The sequence below is a fragment of the Puma concolor genome, chromosome B1 (genome assembly GCF_028749965.1).
Source record: "Puma concolor isolate L17-30 chromosome B1, mPumCon1.1.hap2, whole genome shotgun sequence".
In the NCBI taxonomy this organism is placed as follows: Eukaryota; Metazoa; Chordata; class Mammalia; order Carnivora; family Felidae; genus Puma; species Puma concolor.
The window spans coordinates 96882603-96904662 of NC_141670.1; the positions used below are offsets into that span (position 1 = coordinate 96882603).

Below are 22060 nucleotides of genomic sequence, written 5' to 3' on the forward strand. Positions count from 1 at the left end.
TTATATCTCAAACATTCCAGCTAGGTAGGACTACTTTTCCTACTTTTTTTGTTTTTAATGGTTTTTGTTTTGTTTTTTTTTGTTTTTTTTTGTTTTTTTTTTTTTTTGAGAGACAGAGTATAAGCAGGAGAAGGGCAGAGAGAGAGATGGTGGGGGACAGAGGATCCAAAGCGTTTTCAGTGCTGACAGCAGTGAGCCCAGAGTTGGGCTCGAAATCATGAACTGTGAGATCATGACCTGAGCCAAAGTTAGACACTTAACTGACTGAGCCACCCAGGGCGCCCCTATTTTTCCTACTTTTTATGTTCCTATTTGAGCAGTATTTTGGCTGGTTGACAGAATTCCAAGTTGACTGCTATTTTCTTTCAGAAAATTAAAAACAATCTGTTTACCTCTGACTTCTGTTATTTCTATATAGAAGACATCTGGCCACCTCACTTGTCACTCCTTTGAAAGTAATCTCTTTTCCTATGACTATTTAAATGTTTTGTTTTTCTGTCCTTTCACTGTGATGTATCTTAAGTATGGGTGTCATTTCATTTGTTGTATTTTGTGCCTGTTGATAGTGTAGATTGGTGTTGGTTCAGAAAATTGGCAGATGTCAACTTTTCAAATATGGCATCTGGAAATCTCTGTTTCCTGCCATGATGGAGAAACTGGTGCCAGACTTAACTTCCCACAAGAAACAACTAGAAAACTGGACAAAATATTTGAAACAATTATTTTTCTGATACAAGAGAGACAAGAAACAAGATAAAATCTAGACTCACCTTGGATTTCTGTGTCAAGGTACTTTCATGACCATGGTCCAGAGAGGGTACATCTCAGCCACTTCCAAGTCTGCCTGAGTAACTGAAATTTGCAAGGCAGAGAACCAGAGAAGATAGAGCTACACAGAGAAAGAGCTTTAGAAATCTGCATAGTAGTCTCTTTGTGTTTCTTACTCATACATAGAATGAAACTCAAAGAAGCTAGGCAAACAATGACTAAGGAGCTATAAGCTGAAAAACATCAATAGCTCACATAGGGCTAGGAGATATTAGAGTTCTGCCCAGGCAGAGGGGAGAATCCTTCAGTAAAGATTCTAGAATGACTTTAGCTTATTAATAGAATTAAGCCAGCCTAGAACAAAAGGTATTCTAAATTTGCCTTGACAAGACTTAAAACCAAGCCTCAAAATAATCTAGCATGTTCTCAAGTAATTTAATTGCCTGCCAGAAAAAATCCAACACTTTTATTACCAGGTAAGCAAAAAATAGTACCCATAACCAAGAAAAAAAGAAGCAGTGCATAGAAACACACTCAGAAATGACAGAGGTTTGGCATAATTAAACTTTGAACTAGTGGTTAAAAATGTGCCCAGTGATTTAAAGAAATACATGAAGATGATGAGAAAGGAACCATATGAAAATTTGGGCATGCTAATTATAAAATTGGAAATTGCTTTATTTACTGGATGGGATTAACAAAAAATTATACACCGCAGGAAAAAAGATCAGAGAACTTGAAGACAGAAAAGAAAATTACCCAAAAATGAAGCATAATGAGAAAAAAAGACAAAAACAAAAACAGCCTCAGTGACCAGAGGGACAATATCAAGCAGGGTCAAGTGTGGGGGTGACAGTTAGGGGTATTTTAAGAAATAATAGTCAAAAGTTTTCCATATTTGATTTAAAAAAAAAAAAACCTTTGTATTAGTTATCTATTACTAATTTGTATTAGTAATTTGTTATAACAAATTACTTCAAAACTTAGTGGCTTAGAACAACATTTATTATTCCACAGTTTTTTTGGGTCAGGAGTCCAGGCTTATCTGAATCAGAATGCCTCTGACTCAGGATCTGTGATGAAACTGCAGGCATCTCAAGGCTCCAAAGGGGAGGATTCACTCCCAAGTTCACTTTAAAGCCATGGCAGTCCTCGAGTATTAATTGTTGTTGGCAGGAGATATCAGTTCCTTGCCTCGTGAGCCTCTTTGTATGTGTACTCACAACATGACTGCTTGCTTCCCTCAGAGTGAGAGCTGAGAAAGAAAGAGGCAAAGAAAGGAAGAAAGAAGAGAAGGGAAAGCAAAAGTTGTTGTCTTTTTTAATCTAATCTTTCAGTGACATCTCATCACTTTTACCTTTTTCCATTAATTAGAATCAAGTTATTGTGTGTAGCACCCCCTTTGAATGTGGGGGTCTGAATACCAGAAGGTACAGAAATTGGGAGCCATTTTAGAGGCTACCTGCCACACCATTACATTACACAATATACAAAAGTAACTTGAAATGAATCATAGTCTTACATAAAAGGAAAACAACAAAAATTCTAGAAGAAACATGAAAAAAATCTGTAGTAAGCAAAAATTTCTTATATAGGACACAAGAAGAACAAATCATTTAAAAAATTGATAAATTGGACTACATTGTATTAACTTCTCTTCAAAAATCACCATTTAAGAAAATCAAAATAAGACTGAGAAAAGATTTGCAAATAGTATAACTGACAAAGAACTTGTACTCAGAGTACTTTATTTTTTTTAATGTTTATTTTTATTTATTTTTGAGACAAAGAGAGACAGAGCACGAATGGGGGAGGGGCAAAGAGAGAGAGGGAGACACAGAATCTGAAGCAGGCTCCAGGCTCCGAGCTGTCAGCACAGAGCCCAACACGGGGCTCCAACTCACAGACCGTGAGATCATGACCTGAGCTGAAATTGGATGCTTAACCGACTGAGCCACCCAGGTGCCCCCGGAGTATTTTAAAAAAATCTTACTGGTCAATAACGATAACAGTTTGGCAGTTTACTACAAAGTTAAATATGTACTTACTATATTATCATGCAGTTGGACTCATAAATATTTAACCAAGAGAAATGAAAACAGATTCACACACAAAAAAACTTGTGCACAAGTCTTTGTAGATGCTTTATTTATGATAACCAAAAATGGGGAAAAAAACCCAAATGTTCATCAAGAGGTGTGTGGATAAATACTCAGCGATAAAAAGGGACAAACTACTGATAAATGCAACAACATGGATGATTGTCAAAAGTGAGCTGAAACAAAAGCCAAAGAAGAGTGCACACTGTATGATCACATTTATATGAAATTCTGAGAACAATAATTTTAATCTGTAACGAGAACAGTTTAGTGGATGTGTAGGGCTGGGGTTAGAGATGGGACAATGACTACATGGGGTCATGAGGGAATATTTTGGGGTGATGGACATGTTCTGTGTATTAACTGTGATTGTAGTTATGTGACTATATGCATTTGTCAGACCTTACCAAACCCTACACTCAAAATGACTACATTTATTTTCCATAATTACATTTCAATAAGGTTGGTTTTAAAAACAAAACAAATATTGCCTTTGTTCAGTTCTCTCTCTCCCATACTACATTACTGTGTCTCTATTTCCATCTTTTTCTTTCACTGTGCTATATTCAGTTTCTTCAAGTCTAATATTTTATGTTCTCTTTATGTTCAACCTTCTGTATATGTCCACTGAGTTTTTATCTTAAGGGTTTTTTGTTACTAGAAGTTCTATTTAACTTGGTCATATCTGCCATTTTACATTCTTAAAGCCTCCTTTTTCTTGCTGACATTTCCAAGTTTGCCATGCTTTTCTTTTAAAATAGTAAACATTATTTGAAAGACCACATCTGATAAATTCAATATGAGACAGGTTTGTTTCTGCTGGTTCTATTCATGTTGTATGGTTGCTCTATCTGCTTGTTAGTAATTGCACTGGAAAATTTTTGTTATGGGGATTACCTAGACAGGCTTTGCCTTTGCTGCTTCTGGATGCCTTAGAGCACTTCTGGTTTTGAGCACTTGACCATACAGTTAGGCTTTCTGGACTACCCTAGGTATTTGTTCTTTGAGGTAAATCTGTAAGATAGCTGGTCTGTGGCCACAACTTCACAGGAATATTTCTTTTTTCTTTTCTTCTCCTGTTTTGCTTATGACCAAAGTAGCTTCTCTATAATTCTATGACTTTACAAGGAAGGACATGGATTAAGATATGTTTCACCTTTATCCTGAAAGAGTATCAGTATTGGAAAAGGTTTCTCTACCACACCCCCTCATGAAAGAACGAGATCCTAAATATGGGCTATTGTAAATGCCTTCTGGGGCATAGGAAGCATTGGTGTTCCAGTATTCTGCTTCTTTTTCTCGTTACAAACTTCCATTCAGTAACTATCTTGGGACTTTTTGCTATATTTTCATCTCTTTAATGCTTTTAAAGTGTTGTAGAGTTTTTCATGGGTTGATTAATCTGAATGCCCTGGTGTGCTGTTACTGGATCTAAGCATATATATCTCTTTAAAAATAGCCACCTCATTTAGCACAGTGATTGATATGTCTTGGTGAAAATCTTTAGATAACTTTTGTCTTGTACAGAGTTTACATGTGTGTCTGGTCGATTACAGCATCCTGGAAGTTGAAATGGACTGTAGCTACAAAATAAATCAATTCAAACTATTACAGGGAATTAGCCTCAGGGTCTTTAGAACCAGTGTTGCACTTATAGAACATATTACTTCTTTAATAAACATTAGCAATTGATATTAGTATTATGTCTTAACTAAAAGAAATACATTGTGTGCCTCTGTGTTGTAACCAAATTACTTTGAGTGAGATATAGCAAGGGCAGATGCAGATTAAGAGACAAAGGAAAGAATTTTATAATTTCTTATAATCACAGTTTCCTGGGGCAAACACAGCACACCACAGAGGGCCACTGAAGGGTCACAAGGCAAAGGAAGTAGGGGTAACAGTGGGCAAGTCCCTTTATTGTATTTTCCGGTGGAAGGAATAAGGCAGGGTAAGTAGGGTTAGGATTGGATAATTTGAATGATTTCAATGGGCTCTGGTTGCCTGATACCTCGCCCTGGGGCAGTTAAGGCAGATGTACAGTGGTCCAGAGTATGAGAGCCACATAACCAAAGTGGTTGGGAGTGTGCATTTAATCGGCTGTACAAGGAAAAAAAAAAAAAAAAACAGACCTCTTGCTAGGGCCTCAAAATTGAGTCAAGACAACATTTAAAAACAACTATATTATACCGTGAAGCAACTAATAGTATAGAGTCATAAGCCTAGGATATAAGGACAGATTTTAATAGGACAGAAGTGCCTAACTTTGAATTTATTTATATCAAGGTGTTGAAAGATAAAAAGTACCTGTCATGTTAGCTGAGATCTTAAAAACATCTTGAAAAATGTAGCATAATTTGTAACTATACTTCTTGCTTAGTGAGAGACTTCCCATGCGGAGGATGTCCTGTAAAGATTTAACATTGCATTTTCTAACATAATAGCTTTTTCTTCAGTCAGTATGCTTTGATAATTAGACACTATAAATCTACCCAAAAAGCTTTTGTCACTTGACAGATATTTTGCATCAGGCTTAAGAGAAAGGCAGTGCCACTTCTTTGTGGGTCTCATTACACTTCATTTTTCCCATAGTTCTCAGAAAAAAAAGTAATGAATAAATCAATTTGGTTTACTATTATCTTTGTATTAAAAATTACATGTAGATTATTAAAATGATATAAACTCTGCAAGAATATAAGCACATTAACATTTTATATAGTTGCTTTTTTTATTGGTAAACCTACCTGAAAATATCCAAATTTGCTCAGATTCAGGGTTTTAGGACACCTTTAAAAGTGTTCAGCAAGATTATTTACATCTTGGCTGTCTCTACACTTTATTAAGTTCAGAATTAAGTTCAGAATTCCAGTTTAAAGTGTCTGATACTTCAGTTTGCAGATTTATACAGGTACTTTCAGAAACAAAAGCAGATACCTAAAAACTCACTTTAATTTATATAAAAAAAAAACATGTGAGAGACCACTCTTTTCTAAGCATTCTGCTAGCTGCTATTGAAACACAGCGATGAGTAAGACCAGGCCCTGCTCTTAAGAAGTTACTATATCCCATTACCCATTTTTTGTTTCTCCTTTTAGTGTTCATCATTAAGAGTTACTGCATTTTGGGGCATCTGGGTGGCTCAGTTGGTTAAGCATCCAACTGTGGCTCAGGTCATGATCTCGTGGCTTGTGAGTTCAAGCCCCACTTTGGGCTCTGTGCTGACAGCTCAGAGCTTGAAGCCTGCTTCAGATTCTGCCTCTCTCACTCTCTGCCCCTACTCTGCTTGCACTCTGTCTGTCTCTCTCAAATACAAACAAACATTAAAAAAAAAATCTAAAGGGGCACCTGGGTGGCTCAGTCAGTTAAGCATCGACTCTTGATTTCAGGTCAGGTCATGATCTCACGGTTTGTGAGTTCCAGCCCTGCATCAGGCTCTGTGCTGACAGCATGGAGCCTGCTTGGGATTCTCTCTCTCCCCCTATCTCTCTGCCCCTCTCCTGCTCATGCTATCTCAAAATAAATAAATAAATTTTAAAAAATTATTTAAAAAAAATTTTAAAGTAATTTCATTTTATATTTATTTCTTTATACTTTTTATCTTCTTTCTCCCTCATGAAGGGAGAAAATATACTTTTTATCTTTACTTTCTCCCTGCATAAAGTAAGTTGTCTCTTGTGTTCCCCACTATATCCCTAGACCCTAAAAGAGTGTCCAGCCCTAGAAGATACTCAAAACATATTTATTGAGTGAATGAATGAAAGCTAGTTGATCTTTTTTCAATTATTTTTTCTTTTCTAGGACAAATTCCCCTTTCAATTTTGATCCTTTATGCAGAATTTTAGTTTTTGAAATGCAATTGAACTTTGTGAAACATGATAAAGTATAATGTGCCGCCACTATTCAAGAAACTAAGAAACATAAATTGCCATAATTATACCACAGCCTATAGTGAAGTTTTTTCTTATCTCATAAAGTTGTTTAAATGGTATTCATTCTAATAATTATTATGAAAACTGTCGATGATAAAGGAATACGTAGTCCAAGATGAAGGCACCAGGATTGAGTGAAATAAGTTAAAATTAGTACTGCTCATAATCAAGATCATACTTTCAGAGGATAAAATATCACACAAAATAATGTGGCTAGGATTATTTATCCAATTGTTTGAACTCATGTTTGAACTCCTGTTCTAAAATTTCAAGTACACATTGGTCATATATTACAAACCTCTGTGAAGTAAGCATGTGTATCCATAGGCACCAACACATCAGTAGTTATTGGCACATAATATTTATTGAATGAATATGCATATATAAGCATAAATATTTATGTAAACATAAAGTCCATAGCATAGTGCTGGGCATTTGTTAAGTATTATGTACAACATTTATAGGTGATTTAGTTGAATTACTGAAGTGTGATTTTTTTTAAAGGAGTTTTTGCCAGCCAGTAGTATAAGACCAAAGAAGAATCCCTTCCACCTGAAATCTGAGATGCAATGCCAGCTTTATGAGCAAGCAGAATAGGTAGCTCCATATATGACTGATTTAAAGGAGTTTCCTGAGGGCATGTAAGTGGCTCAGTTGGTTAAGTGTCCAACTCTTGATTTCAGCTCAGGTCATGATGTCATGGTCATGAGAACAAGCCTCACTTTGGGCTCCACGATGGGCACAGAGCCTGCTTGGGACTGTCTTTCTCTTCCTCTGCCCCTCCCCTATTTGTACACATCTTCTCTCTCTCTCTCTCTCTCTCTCTCTCTCAAAAAAAAAAAAAAAAAGTTTCATGGAATGAGTCCAGTGTGTCAAAAAAATCTCAATCCTGCTGCCTGTCATCACACCACCATAACTTAATCTTTTGAATACTGGAAACTATTTGTTTTTCATATGCTTTTGTCGTGTTTTTAGCTAAAATTCAAATACTATGGGAAGTAGTCCAGTGGTTTCCAATCATCAGAGTCTTGAAAACAACATTGATGTGGTCCATAGAATGACCAGAAGAGCAAATTGCCCTGACCCCTCTCCTTCTACCTCCTTTCCCGTACCTTCACAATTACTGAGTCTGGCTGATCTTCCCTCCTTAATGTTTTTCAAAGATATTTGCCTTTATCTCACTCCTTAGTTCAGGCCACCCTCATCTCCTTACCTGGATTACTGCAACAGCTTTCCGATTGATTTCTGGAACCCTAAACTTGTCTTCCCTCTAATCCATTTTCCACACTATGCCAGAGATGCCTCTTATAAATGTTAATTCATTTTATTCTCCCACCCCTTCCTAACCAGTTAGGAAGAAGGTGGCTACAGAGATTTTCTCATCGGGCCCTTACAGTATTCCAATATCATTTCTATCACTTTCCACTTTATATTACTCTCTTCTACTTAAGAAAATTTTAGAGAAACCTCCATCACCTTAAGGTTCCTTTATTTTAATAAGAATAAGTTAATATTACCAGTTTTAAAAATAAAAGTTATATCCAAAGCACCTAGTCCTTTAAAAATAGCTCCTAGCTAATAAGCCAGCCAGTCAGTTCTCTCTGTGAAACTACAGGGCATTGGTGGAGAGTGAGGGGGTGAAACTGCTTTGCCGTTATCCAGCAAGAAGATGTGCTTTTAAAAGACAATAGCAGTGAACTAGACAGACAAAAAATCCTTGCCTTCCTGGAGTTTTCATTCTAATAAAGATAGTAAACAAGAGAAATTAAGTATACAGTGTGGTAGAGAATGATAAGGGCTGAAGAGAAATGTAAAGCAGAAAAAGGGAATAGGTAGTATATATTTTTTTAGAAGGGAATATAGTTTTTCTTAAGTTATTTTTTATTTTTTTTAATCTTATTTAAATCCAAGTTAATTAACATATAGTGCAATAATGATTTCGGGAATAGAATTTAGCGATTCATCACTTACACCTAACACCCAATGCTCATCCCAACAAGTGCCTCCTTAATGCCCATCCACATTTAGCCCATCCCCCCACCCAGCCCTGCTCCAGCAACCCTCAATTTGTTCTCTGTATTTAAGGGTCTTTTATGGTTGGCCTCCCTTTCTTTTTTGTTTTCTTCTTATTTTTCCTTCCCTCCCCCTATGTTCATCTGTTTTGTTTCTTAAATTGCACATATGAGTGAAATCATATGATATCTATCTTTTCTGACTGATTTATTTCGCTTAGCATAATACACTCTAGTTCCATCTACATTGTTGCAAATGGCAAGATTTCATTCATTCATTTTGATCACCAAGTAATACTCTATTGTATATATATATACCACCTCTTCTTTATCCATTCATTAGTCAATGAACATTTGGGCTCTTTCCATAATTTGGCTATTGTTGATAGTGCTGCTATAAACATTGAGGTGCATGTGCCCCTTCGAATCAGCATTTTGTATCCTTTGGGTAAATACCTAGTAGTGCAATTGTTGGATCATAAGGTAGTTCTGTTTTTAATTTTTGGGGAACCTCCATACTGTTCTCCACAGTGGCTGCACCAGTTTGCATTCCCACCAGCAGTACAAAAGTGTTTTCCTTTCTCCACATTCTCGCTAACATTTGTTGTTGCCTGAGTTGTTAACTTTAGCCATTCTCATAGGTGTGAGGTGGTATCTCATTGTGGTTTTGATTTGTATTTCCCTGATGATGAGTGATGCTCAGCATCTTTTCATGTGTCTGTTAGCTGTCTGGATGTCTTCTTTGGAAATGTGTCTGTTCATGTCTTTTGCCCATTTCTTCACTGGATTATTTGGTTTGGGGGTGTTTATTTTGATAACTTATTTATACATTTTGGATACTAATCCTTTATCTGATGTGTCATTTGGAGATATCTTCTCCCATCCATCAGCTGCCATGTAGTTTAGAAAGAGTCAGCAGGGATAATCATTTTGAACTCTGCTGATGCTTTCTCTTCTTCCTTTTGCCAGACAAGCCCTGGTTATCCCCAGTCCGTTGTCCTTTCTGTACCTTCACCCATTCAACTTAAGGTGGCTGGAGGAAAACACACAGCCATGCTGGTGATCTCACTCTAAATTCATCATCAGGCACCTGGGTGGCCCAGTCAGTTAAGCGTCCAATTCTTGATATTGGCTCAGGTCGTGATCTCACCATTCGTGGGTTCTAGCCCCACATCAGGCTCTGCATTGACAGTGCAGAACCTGCTTAGGATTCTCTCTCTCCCACTCTCTCTCTGCACCTCCCCTGCCTGTGCTTGCTTGCTCTCTCTCTCTCTCTCTCTCTCTCACTTTCTCTAAATAAATAAATAAATAAATAAATAAATAAATAAACATTAAACATGTTAATTAATTATGGGAGCCTGAGTGGCTCAGTCGGTTAAGCGTCCGACTTCGGCTCAGGTCTTGATCTCCCAGCTTGTGAATTGGAGCCCCGTGTCGGGCTCTGTGCTAACAGCTCAGAGCCTGGAGCCTGTTTCAGATTCTGTGTCTCCCTCTCTCTCTGCCCCTCCCCTGCTCATGCTCTGTCTTAAGAATAAAGAAACATTAAAAATATATATATATTAATTAATTCATCATCTCAAAAGGGGTCTTTAAGCTGCCAGGCAACCTCTATATATTCCACTCTTTTTGGTGACTATTTCATACCCTCATATCCTTCTTCAAATCTTTTATATCTCCTCCCCATAACCACTTTCATTTGGTAACCTCAATTCCTATTTCACTGAGAAAAAAGAAGCAATCAGAAGACAACTTCTACTGCATTTATATTTCTCTGTGCATCTTTTCCCATACACCCTGCTGTAATGACATAAACTACCCCTGCTCCAATATAAGGTCAAATTCTTCATTTGTCCCATAGATTTCATTGCCACTTTGCTATACTGCCTCTTTGTTGAATTTTCAACTAAAAACAGTCTTTTTTGAAAACAATTTTCCATAAAAAAAAGAATACCTAATATAGCAACATGAAGTGGTTAACTGCCCTTAAGAGAGAAACAAATAGAAATAATTCATGGAATAAGCGATTTAAAACTAAACAACCAGTCTTCTAAGGAATATTCCTACTTAAATAAAATCTTTGTTTGTAAATTTTTTAGCCTTTTCACCAGTGCTGGTGCACCATGATCGGATATGCTCAGCAGATTACATTAGGTAATCAAGAAATTACGTTAGTTTAGTCAAACAGTTTGTGTCTTGACTCCAGTTGTACCTTGAATTCAGTAAATATAACTAAGATTCTTTTCAGTTTCAAAGCTTACCCTCTTCCCTGTCCAGGCTTAAAAACTAGGTTTTGGTAAACAACCTTCCAAACCCTAAGTAAGTTAAGGCTACCAAATTTCTAATAATTTAGTGATTTTTTTTTACCTCTTAGATAAAAGGAAAGAAAGGAAATAGAATTATTTCCTTCAAAATCAAGAGAATAATACCATCACTTGACACCAAAAATGGGTAAGATTATTGTTTTTCTTATATTATGTAATATTTTTAAAAATAGCTTATAACATCAGTTTTAATCAGTGGTCAAATACTGCCCTGCCATTGGAGACACTACATTCTAGTTGGGGAGTCGGACTATAACGATCTATACTAATGGAAGTTTACTCTGCTACCAGGTTTTTAGCAATTTGATCTCTAGTTTTAGTCAATTAATTTTTTATTTCTTTTACCATTTCTATCAATTTGAATTTATATCAAACTCAGTTTGTATGTCATTACTAAGAACTTAAATTGTTCTCAAAGCTTTTTAAGTAATGTTTCAGAATTAATGTGAACTTTCCAAATCATCCATTCAGCACATAACTGAAGGCATTGTGTTCATTTTATTTCCAGTTTACATAGAATCTTAAGAGGACTGTGTATGGTTTCCCTGAGTGATCTCCATCTTTTATACATAACTCTTAATTTGACAGCCTTTTAGATATTGAAAAATATAAGCTTAGACCCATATATTTATCAGTGACCTTAAACAATGAACTAATGAAATACCAGTTTTTAGAGACCTCAAAAATTTTCTCCTAAACATGAGTGACGGACTTAAGATCTTAATGTAGGAGTCAGTTGCAGTATATAAAAAGCTAACACGCTAAATTCACATCCAAGTTCTGCCCCACAAATGTGTGATTATGCATAAACCAATTTTTCCAAGCCGCAATTTTATCATTGATAAGCATAAAAGCTATATTAGTTTGCTAAGGTTATTTCGGAAATAGTATAAATATCACAGTGTCAAACTATAAAACATCAAGCAAATGTATATTATTATTAGATTAGAAATATTTTATACTCAGATTTTTAGTTTTTTAATTGCCTTAGTATCCCTGAATTGCCAGTCCTTGACTGTCCTTGAGATATTTTCAACATCCTTTTCAATTTTTATCATGATCTTATCCTTTCAAGTTCAAATGGATATTGATTATTGTCACTACTTTTCCTTCTGCCATCCTAGTTCAGTGTAGCAGTTTTTAATAAACTTAACATAAATACATATGGAAAGAACCCTTCTTTGGATGTTCTTATTAAAGACAGGAACAAAAAAACAAACAAAAAACAGATTTTTTTCAGCCATCACCTCTCCTGCTTTTGTGACAATCTGGTCTTTGTCCCATGATTAGAGCACTGTTTTTAATAAATTTTATTTTTTATTTTTTTTAATGTAAAACTTTGTGGTTTTTTAATTGTTTAATTTTATTTAAATCCGAGTTTTAACATACAGTGTTATAATTTCAGGAGTAGAATTTAGTGATTCATCACTTATTTTTAATAAATGTTAAAAGCCCCATGGTCTTTGGCATTCTGAGTAGGTTGAATAGATTGAGAAAGATTACTTAGAAATAATCGTTATCGGGGCACCTGGGTGGCCCAGTTGATTGAGTGTCCGACTTCAGCTCAGGTCATGATCTCACATTCGTGGGTTCAAGTTGCTCATCGGGTTGTGTGCTGACAGCTCAGAGCCTGGAGCTTCTTTTGGATTCTGTGTCTCCCTCTCTCTTTGCCCCTCCCCTGATCATGCTCTGTCTCTCTCTCTCAAAAAATAAAATAAAACATTAAAAAAAGTAAATCAAAAATAAATAGGTTACATTTTTTACATGCTTTGAATTTTTAGATTAGTCATACTTCTTTAGATATCTTTTTAAAAAGGAATAATTATGCTTAAGTTAAATATTTCTAGGTTATATGATAATTTCTATAAAATTATAAAAATGTGGGGGCACCTGGGTGGCTCACTCAGTTAAGCGTCTGACTTCGGCTCGGGTCATGATCTCACAGCTCGTGAGTTCAAGCCCCACATCAGGCTCTGTGCTAACAGCTCAGAGCCTGGAGCCTGCTTCTGATTCTGTGTCTCCCTCTCTCTCTGCCCCTCATCCGCTCATGCTCTGTCTCTCCTTCAAAAATAAATAAATGTTTAAGACTTATAAAAATGTGAGAAAGCATTATATTCTAACAAGGTTTCATTGTATATATTTATCATTTTGCATAGGAAAATTGGGCTTTTATAGGATATAGTTAACTTTTGCTTGATATTCCTGTGTCAACTGTTTAAACAACAGTTGGATATAGAAATTACATTGGGATATACTAAGAAAAACTTTATCCATGTCTCTCACTATGTCACTAAAATTGTACTTATATGCTCAGACATGTCAAAACTAAAATGTTAACTTTCAACATAGAAACATTTTCATGAGATTTTGCATTGATTATTTCCTTTCATGAAAAGATTTTATATTTAATAATGTTGAAAAACAGTATTTTTTTTTTTTTTAGCACATAAGGAGGCAGCACAGCATTAGAGATGAGAGCACTAAGTCAAAGTACGTAAGACCTGAATTTGAATCCCACCCAGGCCCAGTCCTTCCCACTTATCTATAAACCCCATATGTTATTATAAGGATTTATATGGTAACAAATACAAGATGTTCACTCCATGCCTAGCACGTAGGAAAATCTTTAGGAAGCAAACAGTGAACAGTGGGTTTAGGGAATAGCCTTTATAAATGCTAAGACATTATTGTATTCAAAGTAAGCATGATATAATTCATGAGGTGTGTATGAGAAGCTCATGTATTCCACTTTTAATTTATGAAAACATTACTAGTTTTAGAAAGCACTAAATTTTAGGCAAGATTTATATATATAAATTATATCTGTCCTGTTAAAGGATATAAATAACACTGAGGAATATATATGAAATCAAGTCAAAAATTTTTCTGCAATAGAAATGTAGCTACTAAAATATTTTCACTGACATATCTCACCTATTGGTTATAACAGAGAATTATATGGACACCATAATACATTTATAATTTTTGAAATAGAAAATTAAAATTTATGCTTATTCCAATGGAAAAAAATGTTACGAATGTGATGATCTTTACTGGACATATTTGCAGTAGCATCCATATTGGGCATTTAGCAAATTGATGTATGCTATGTTGTACCATTAGGGTACAAGGCTAACTTCTAGAAAGTATTTCTGGATCTTTGGGAAAAGATTCATTTGCTCTCCTTAGAAATGGTTTTGTTTTCAGAATGATTGAGTGATACAATCTAAGTCTTCAACCTATTAGGTCTTTTATAAATTCCAAAATAAACTACAGAGCAGTACTTAAAAAGCAGATAGCTCATTTGATGAATTTGACTCTCCCTATATAAGAGTTTCTCTGTACATGCTGTGACTTTATACATTCTACCATTCATACAAGAAGTGTTTAGCACTAGGTATCCAAAATGAACTCTTTCACATTAGGTCCAGCATCCTGCTTCCCAGTGTGCATTAAGCATCAAAGCTTTCTCTCTGAAAATAGGCCCCTTAAAAATTAGTGCTAGTCTGGACTCATCAAATCAAAAATACTTGGCTGTTTGCATCTGTCCTCTCTACTTTATAACAAATTCTTATAAATCGGCTGTCTTCTTGCTTATTATGTATCCACCTATTTACTACAGTTGCAAAAATATTAGAGAAAAACCAAATATCAGCATAGCCACAAAACCTTTAGGACGTTAGAGTCCTCTTTGGACTAACTGTGCTGCCTTTGGCAACCTTTGTTCCTTCTGATGACCATTAAATATGATTATCAGGTAGCTATGATTTCTTAAGATCTTACCCATAAGTAAGTATAGTCATAATTAAATGTAACACAAAATAATTAAATAATTTTCCCATAGAAGGAAGTTTTTCATCTTAGTCTCAAAAAGCTGGTATGGGGTGCCTGCATGGCTTAGTCAGTTAAGTGTCCAAGTCTTGCTTTCTGCTCAGGTCATGGTCTCACAATTTGTGGGTTCATGCCCCACATCAGGCTCTGTGATGACAGTGCAGAGCCTACTTAGGATTCTCTGTCTCCTTCTCTCTCTGTCCCTCCCCCACTCACTATCTCTCTAAAAAATAAATAAATGAAGAAACATTTTTTTATTTTTTTTATTTTTTTAAAATTTTTTTTTTTCCAATGTTTTTATTTATTTGTGGGACAGAGAGAGACAGAGCATGAACGGGGGAGGGGCAGAGAGAGAGGGAGACACAGAATCGGAAACAGGCTCCAGGTTCTGAGCCATCAGCCCAGAGCCTGACGCGGGGCTCGAACCCACGGACCGCGAGATCGTGACCTGGATGAAGTCGGACGCTTAACCGACTGCGCCACCCAGGCGCCCCGAAACATTTTTTTAAAACCTAGTATAAAAGCTTTTTAAAAATCTGAACTCCTCTGTGGTTTCTTTCAGTTTGAAGTTTCCTTTTATTTATAAAATTTCATTAATTCATCTATAATTATTCCTTCTTAATTACTCTTTTATCTTGAAATATATATAACATGGAATTTTGAGCTTCCAAGAGAAAATAATTGTAATAGTTATTATTATTGTATAACATTTGTAACTGTCATATATCTGTAGTAATCTTACTTGGATGGGACCCTGTTAGTTTTACAGATTAAATCAAAAACTTCTATAGGAAAAAAAATGAGATTTGCCCTATGAGGTATCAAAGTATGTAAAGCTGTATGGTAGTATTGGCATAGGGATAGATAATTTGAACACAATACAGAAAAATAGAAACCATGTAAAATTAGAAATTTTGTTCATGAGAATATGCCATTTCAAATCAACGGTGAAAAGATGCTGTTGGAAAAATTTTAAATCATTTAGAATATTCCATATATAAGGTAAATTCCAAATAGATTAACAAGCTAAGTAAAAAAGAAAGTATTGGAAGAAATAAGATTATTTTTAGTATCTTGGAATGGAAAAGTCTTTGTAATAAAAACACAAAACCCAGAATGCAAACAAGGAAAATATTGATTAACTGATTTAACCATAAAAATTAAAATTCTGTATGAAGAAAGGTACTAAACAAAGATAAAAGACAAATGACAAAAAATAAAATAAGGGATTAGTAGGCAAAATCCATCAAGAATTCCATAATTATGAAAAATATTAACAAGCTAATAGATGGAAAAGTATGTGAACTAGCAGCTCACAAAAGCAGAAATATGTTTAAACATAACAAATCAGGTTCAACCACAGTATTCACTGAAGAAACGCAGATTTAAACAATAATTTTATTTTACCCAGCAAATAGAGAAAAATGTAAATGACAGGTATTACACAGTGTCTGCAAACACATGAATAAACAGGAACAGATATACAATATTGGTGGGAGTGTAAACCGGCAAATCCTTTTTATAAAGTAATGTAGCAGTATCTAACAGATTAAACTATACATATCCTTTTGAAATTCCAAGTACAGGAATCTGTCCTAAAGAAATACTTGCATATATGTAAACATATGGTAACATATTTGTCCACCTGTCCAATCCTTCACATCTTAAATCACAGCTGTTAAGGCAGCCTCTTTCTCTCTGGTTTCTCTGTCTTCAGTTTTATTCTGCTCTATCCCATCTTTCATACTGCTGTCAGATTATTTTCCTGAAAAGCAAATATGATTCTGGCCCTGCCTACTTAAAGACTTCTCTTTTACTGTTGCCTATAGGTTTTTTATAGTCTTTTCTCCACCGTATTATCAGCAGTCTGCCTCTGTCCTTCACGTTCCTTGTGTTCCAGCCACACTGAATTCCTACCTCAATAAAACAAGCATGCTCAGCCAGCCCTTTTTACAACTCCTAGTCTGCACTCCACATACTCATCATGTATTTATTGAATTTATTGTTCTTTAAGTACTGATGATACAGCAAAGCCCAAGGTCCCCCTGTTTTCTTTTGGGGTTTTTGAAGATAGCAGATTATTGATGGGAAGGTGGAATTGTTGAGTAAAAAAAATATGTATATGCTTAAAATCAAATAATCAAATAAAGTATATATAGAAAATTAAAATAAGTCAATGTGCTAATGAATGGGTGGATCCCTGAGAATAGGATCCTGTGAGAAAATAAATCTTAAGATCTAATGACAAAAAGTATTCTGTCATTGAAAATCAGCAGAAAGATCATCAAAGCAGACAGAACAGTTAGCGCAAAGACCCCAAGGCAGGAATATACTTGGTATGTTTGAAGTAAACAAAATAGTATGCAAAATAAAGGCAATAGTGACAGATGTGGAAAATGTATTATATTAAGTAATGCCAGGCACCACAGCAAACAAACTGACATCTCAGAGACTTAACAAAGGTTTATTTCTTGCTCACATTACACATCTGAGACAGTTTTACAAGAAGGCTCTGCTGGTAGAGATTCCACCATCTTGAACATATGGTTTCCTGAGATCACTGAAACCGGGAAAGAGAAGAATGGAAGAACAGTAACTCTTAATTAAGCTCTGAAGTGATATACACACATCATTTCCTTTTACTTTTATTGGCCAAACCAGTCATAGGGACCGAATCTAACTGTATAAGAGTCTAGGGAAATGTATATGGAACAAGCGGAATGTTTGGTGAACACTGTCTCTGCTGCAGACAAGGACCTGATCTTACAGGTTAAAGAGTTTTAAGTGTGTGAGGCACCTGGGTGGCTCAGTCGATGGAGCATCTGACTTCGGCTCAGGTCACCATCTCACGGTTCATGGGTTCGAGCCTCATGTCGGGCTCTGTGCTGACAACTCAGAGCCTGGAGCCTGCTTCGGATTCTGTGTCTCTTCTCCCTGCTTCTGCTCCACCCCAGCGTGCACTTGCTCGCTCGCTCTCTGTCAAAAATATTTAGGAAAAAAAAAAAAAGAATTCTAAGTGTGAATGAAGGTCAGTGGTCAGTTTTGAAAAATGTTACCTGACCAGATTTCTTTTTTTTTAAGATTACTCTGGCTACTGGGTAGAAAATGGAAATGACTAAAAAAGCTAGAGAAAAAATTTAAGGCTATTGCAAGATTCTTGTTAAGAGATAGTGGTGGCTTTAGGGCACCTGGCTGGTTCAGTCGGTAAAGTATGCAACTCTTGATCTCAGGGTTGTGAGTTCGAGCCCCACATTGGGTGCAGAGATTACTTAAAAAGCGAGAGAGATAATGGTGGCTTAGACTAAGAAGAAAGAGAAAGGTGAATTCATTGGGAGTTTTTATTTTTTTAAGAGGTAATAGAAGGTGCTGATGGATTGGTTATGAAATATGAAGAAAAAGATAAGAATCAAGGATGATTCTAGAGGTAGCTTGTACATGCAATTTCTTTGTAGGAATGTCCTTTCCCAATTCCCGACCTGAAAAAGTTTTCTTCCTTCCAGACCCAACTCAAATGTCATTTTTTCTGTAGGACATTTCTAATACCCCTGACAGATCAAGTCTTTCCTTTTTCTGTACTCCCATACTGTTTTTTTTTCAAGTTTATTTATTTATTTTAGAGAGAGAGAGAGCAAGCACAAGTAGGGGAGGAACAGAGAGAGAGGGGAAGAGAGAGAGAATCTCAAGCAGGCTCTGTACTGTCAGCACAGAGCCCAATGTGGGGCTCAAACCCACGAACTGTGAGATCATGACCTGAGCCAAAACCAAGAGTCAGATACTTAACCAACTGAATCACCCAGGCGTTCCCATACTGTTCTTCTTTATGACACTTCTTGAATTGTAGTATGACTGTCATTTACATGCATTTCTTCTGCAAGACCATGAGCTAACATCTTGCCTGGCCTATAGTCAGTCAATAAAATTGTATTGAATGAATGAATGAATATACAGTATATAATATTTTCATCAGAAAAATATTTTCTTTAGAAAATATTACATAATGTAAATAAATTCATTCTATACAATTTTATTGATATATACACATGTGTGTATACATATATATGAATATATGTGAATATATATATATGTATGTGTGTGTGTATGTATATATATATATATATATATATATATATATATATATATATATATATAAAACAGTGTTTGAAGCCTAAGGAGTTTTCATCAGTCTTTAAAACATTATTCTTGGCTATATATCTGTAATGTTTGGCTGCCATAACTGCTTTTTTTTTTTTTTTAATAGAATGAGAGGCAGCTGCAGGTACTGGCAGATTACAAAATGCGTAATTACTAAAAGTAACTGAAGCATATTATAGTATAATTCAACAGAAAAAAAAAAACATCTGGCACATGCTATGTTAATTTGTCATAAGAGAGTTTCAAAGAAAGCACTTGCTGCAGCTGGCAGATCCATCATTTTCCTGAAACGAATAGTACACCTTTTGTTTTTAATTCTCTCGTATAATATAGACTAGAGCCTTATGTGATTTAATCTTTAGTCATCACTAAAGGATTTCAGGCATTGAGGAAATTTCCCCTGTGCTGTATCAACTAAAATATACATGGCTTATTCTTATCTTAAAACTGTGCCTCAATAATAACAGAATGATCTGAGCAATTATAGTAATTGATTATAATGCCTAAGAAATTGGCCTAAATTTCAAGCTCCCATTTCATAAGGAACCATACTTCTCTCTTTTTTTTATTTAAAGCATTTATGGTGTTTTCAAAGAAACTCATGAATTGTAGGGAAAACTTTGCTGTTATCCTCATAAGCATACTTTTCGGTTATTATATATGCCAGTGATACTAAGAATTGAAGCACATTTTGAGTAGAAATTCTTCCTTTCAACATGTGCCAGGTAGGATATCCATTTCTATGACAGAAACAAACAGAAAAGGGTTAATTATTATAAAACAGGTTCTAGTGCCGACCTTTTTGAAATAATCTGTATTTCCAAATCTCTGCTGAGCATGTCCATAGGTACCTCAAACTCAATACATTTAAATATATTTCACTCCTAACCCAAGTTTTTATTTCATCCTGTATTTCCCATTCCATGACTGATAATATCTACCCATTTGCTCAAACAAAACACCAGAAGTCATCCTGAAATTCTTCTCCTCGCACCCCTGAATCAATTATTACTAATTCTACTTCCTAAATATCTCCTGAATCTGTCCATTCCCGACTAATAGTTTAGGCTATCAACATTGCTCACCTGGATTACTGCTATAACCCTTAATTTACCACAGTCATGTCTCCTAACCTACTTTTTCTTGCTGTAATCAGCAGATTTTCTGATATTCAAATCCAGTCATGTGACATCTCTTCTTAAAGTACTTCAGTGCCGCCCCAGTGTATTAATAATAAAGTCTAAACTTACTGTCAAGACATAGAAGGTCCTTTGCAATCTGTATTTCCTGTGTTTCCAGCTTTTCCTCTCTTACTCCCATTTCCACCTCCTAGTAACACTCTATGCCTTGCACACACGGAACTCCTTTCAGTTCCCTGAATTTATTATCCTTTCTTACTGCCTGGCCTTCACACATGGATTTGATTGTAACACTCTTCCTTTCCTTACTCTGCTTTTGTCCATCTAACTTCTGTTTCTCTTTCATACATCAGCTTAAAAGCCTACTTCCTCTGGAGAGACAGCTCTAATCCCCTAATCATCCCTACACATTCCCATAGCACTTTTTATAGCATTTACTACCGATATTATAAAGTAGGGGCTTTTCAGTATTTAGTAGTTTATAAATTTCACTATGGCAGTAACTGGATCTTGTTCCTCCTTGTCTCCCTAGCACTTAGCATAATATATGGAATGTGACAGGCATTAATTTCAGTATTTGTTGAATGAATGAACTTTATATTCCCTCTATCTTATCCTAAGTTCAGGACTTAAAATTAGATGTTGTGAAGAAAATTCACATAATACTTTGTAACTTTGAGTTCCTTATTCAAATAACTTCTTAAAATAAGCTTCCTGTGAATGATTTTTGTACATAAAGCTCTATCTCACACTCACTTCCCTAGTAGTAATCTCCCAAATTTAATATATCATTTGGTAGCTACTTTGAAAATGTAATCACTGAATTATCTAATTTGTTTTCTCGTGAGAGCAAATATATAGTGAAAAATTTGAAAAGGCAAAATACAGTGTATTAGAAATGTTATCATTGAATGTACTGGTTAACTGATTCTGTGGGGTTACCTAAAATTTGCCTAGGCTAAAAATCACCCTGTATGTTCAAGGCATTAATCTAAGCCTTGTGAATATAGTTCCTCTTTTAGAGCTTTCATTTTAATGAGAAGAGACAAATAGTCAAGAGGTAAGCCAACAAATAAGATAATTTTAGATGTTTTAAGTGGTATGAGGAAAACAGGTCAATATGATAGACAGTAACTGGGACGAGGCGGGACCTGAAAGGACTGCACAATTTTTTAAAAAGTGGTCGGAAAAGCTGGCATTTTAAACCAAGGCCTGAATTGTAGAAATAAACCAACTATACAAAAAAGCCAGGAAAATATTCCAGGCAGAGGGAAGAATAGGAAGTACAAAGCTCCAGAATTAAGAGGAGTTGACCATGTAAATAAAGTATAGTCAACAAAAAGAGAAGCTATAACATTGAGGAACCGAGGCATGGATTAGATCATGAGAATCTTGTAGGGCGTTTTAAGTAAAATATTCTTACTTTAAGTAAAATATTTAAGACTATTTTAAGTTAAAAGAAATACAGGAGTGGGAAATCATTGGAGAATTTTAAACATCCTTAGATCTTTGAAAGAACACTTTAGCTATTGTGTAGAAAATACAGACGTGGCAAAAATTGAGTCAGGGAGACAAGATACTAGATTATTACAGAATTCCAGGCAATAGATAATAGTAGCTTAGAGCAGAGTGTTGTCAAATGGAAATGGAGAGAAGTGGACAGTTATAAAATCTATTAGGAAGGTAGGACAAAACTTATTTGTTAAGTCAAATATAGGTAATGAGGAAAAGGGAGGAGTCAAAGATGATGTCTTAGCGTAGACTTGAACATCTCAGTAGACGGTGAGGCCTTTTACTGGGAAGGAGAAA

The 22060-nt window shown here is 35.4% G+C and overlaps 1 protein-coding gene across 3 annotated transcripts in view; it reads left to right on the top strand.

The window, feature by feature from the left end:
* SCLT1 (sodium channel and clathrin linker 1) overlaps positions 1–22060 on the top strand; it is a 217658-nt gene that overhangs the window by 177985 nt on the left and 17613 nt on the right. The window contains exon 19 of one of the 3 annotated variants that reach the window (XR_015250225.1): positions 11180–11256. The exons of the other annotated variants lie outside the window; for them this stretch is intronic. The gene's annotated coding sequence lies outside the window, so the exon portion shown is untranslated. The remainder of the gene's footprint in view (positions 1–11179; positions 11257–22060) is intronic. 3 annotated transcript variants of the gene reach the window in all.